The following is a 2,725-nucleotide window of genomic DNA, read 5'->3' as shown; positions in this document are numbered from 1 at the left end:
GAAGCCACAGTTCTCAGCCAAGGCAACTGGTGGCAGGTGACACGAGCTGGCATCTGAAGACCAAGAAATCATGGCAGACTCATGTGACATTTAGGAATTTAGGGTCCACTTTGATGCTGGGGTTCTGGCTAACAAGAATAAACTCTTGGAGCTACAGCAGAAGGTCAGGCCTTGTATTCCTGTCCCCCAAAGAGTGAAGTGAATCAATGTGGGATTCATGCCCCCCAGAGCCTGAAAACCTATAAACATGCTACAGTTGTTGCACTCCCATAGAGTCTGACACTAGGTTTGCAGGGAGCCATCATTCCCCCCACCCCCAAAATAAAAAATTCTGGAGCTGGAGAGATGGCTCAGTAGTTAAGAGCACCACTCTTCTTGAAGAGGACCCAAGTTCTGTTTCCAGCACCCACAGCTTACAAGTGGCTGCGATTCCAGCTTGAGGGGATCCTATGCCCTGTTCTGGTCTCTGTAGGCACCTGCACTCATGTGCACACAACCACATATAAAGTACACATCTATACATACAAATAAAAATATCTTCAAAAATCCTTAGAAGCTACCATAACCAAAATCATAAACACGAACTGTTAATAAATGTCTGTGCTATTTATTAGCTCATCTTTGGAACTGAAACGCTCCATGGACATCATGCTAGTTCAACCAGCAAGGAGCTGCCGTGAGTCACCCTGAATATGTTTTAGATGCCAGATTTGTCAGTAGTATGAAATGGCCATTTTATTCAGACCCACAGCAACTGGCAAAAGTCCTCCAGGTGGGACTGGGGGAATGGCAAACCTCCACTCTGTACCAAGTACCAATGTTTACAAATGATTGACGAGTGTGTGCAAAAACTAGCAACTGTGGCTTTCTCCTCTCGGATGACTGAGACCGCTCCTACTGAAGCTTCCCTCCTCTTGATGTATATCAGGATTCAGCAGTCCCTGAAGACCAGTCTCATGACACTTTGAACTGTCACCAGGCCTGGCGGTTACCCAGACACACCTCTGATATTCACTTCATATCAAAAGCAGAAATGACCTCCCTTAAATTCCCACATCTTTTCTAGCAGGTTAGCACCGCTCAGGTCCAGCTTTTCTCTGTTGTACTCCATGTTTGGCATCTGCCCCAACTTGTTCCCTACCCCTGCTGATGGGACCCGATGTCCCTCTGAGCCTGTTAGAAAGCACCACTTCTTACATCGCCAGCATCACCCTAGTCAGATCAAGAGGACTTCAAATCTGTTCTCACCAGCTTGATCCTAATCTGCTTTTTTAGACGCTCCTACACTGTCCTTTCTTTGCCGGTTCTCTTCCTTCTTAAAAACTGTATTTATTGATTTTTGTGAGGCTGCATTGGAGAGGAATGAATTCATCAAGGCATATGTGTGAACGGCAGAGGACAATTAAGGGAAATTCTTTAATTCTCTGGGTCTCTCGGTTAATTCTTAATGTCATACCTCTCCTGCTAAGTTCCATGGGATTTGAGAAAGGACTATAACCTTAACTCTCCACTGTGAGAGCAAAACTCTTATCTGAGTTTTCTGTTTTCTATAATGAATATGTACACTTAAGTACTGTTTAAAGAACAAGGAGATATGTCTCCCACTTAAGGTTTGGCACTGTAGCCCAGAGACACCCCTCCCAAAGTGTTCGTGCTTGGCATGGGCAGGTCTGGGGGAAAGTCAGGCAGAGAGAATGTGTTGGTTGGTCCTTGACCAAGTAACTTCTCATTGAATTGTTTTGGGTTAAAATGAGAAACACCTCGCAAGTCCAGGCTGGCAGAGCACCTTTCTGCTTTGCTCTGTGCATCTTAATGCAAATGAAAACATAAAAAGCCTGATGAATGTTCTTTGGAGCCAAGGACGGTTTACCTCCACATATTTACATACTGTTGATCTTGTTTATGTGGTGCTTTGTTACCACATTTCCTCGCCTTGCCAGTAAAAATGTGATAATTAAATCATTTTAAATTTCCAGTCTTGACCTGTACGTTTTTGCAAACAAAAGTGTAGTCCCTAGGTCTAATTCTGTAACAATTCACTCTTGTACATGATGAAAAAACACAAGTCAAGATGTGAAGGGGTGACTCTCAATATGGAGTGACAGTATGTGAGAGAAGTTCATGACACATGTTCTTCCTGACTTGAAGAAGACACCACCAACAGGTATTTGAACTAGGGGATGGGAGACAGGTGGTGTGTTTTGTCTCAACCTCTGAGAATTTGTTTAGAGCATCAGTCTAAGACTTAACACTGCCTCCTGAGCTGCAGAGAGAGCCAGGACTAGCATTAACATTCCTTCTCAATCCTTGTCCCCAAGGGCAGAGTGTGCAGCTCAGTGATAGAGCACTTGGTTGGCATGTCTAAGGCTCTGGGTACCATGTTTAGCAGTGTTTAGATCTGGTCACATTCACCTCTGTCATCGTCCATTTGAAAAGCTGCTCTGCTCTACTGTGAAATGACAGAGCTTCCTTACTGTGACCCTAGAACTGGATTTGATATTTCAGTAGTTTTAATCATGTAAGATCAATCAGGCTTCATAAGTAATACCAACTATGAAAGTATTTAAAAACTAAGCCCAAAGCTAAAATAACTAAACACATGCCCAAATTGGAGGACAGGCTGCAAAAGGTGATGTTAAGTATGTGGTAACACCACCTTCCTTGGAATCCAGCTGTGAGCCACAGTTTTACATGGCCTCCTGGGAGTAGCTCAAAGGAAGCCGGT

This window comes from Arvicanthis niloticus, chromosome 18, assembly GCF_011762505.2.
Source record: "Arvicanthis niloticus isolate mArvNil1 chromosome 18, mArvNil1.pat.X, whole genome shotgun sequence".
Taxonomy (NCBI): domain Eukaryota; kingdom Metazoa; phylum Chordata; class Mammalia; order Rodentia; family Muridae; genus Arvicanthis; species Arvicanthis niloticus.
Note: the sequence above shows the minus strand (reverse complement) of the source record.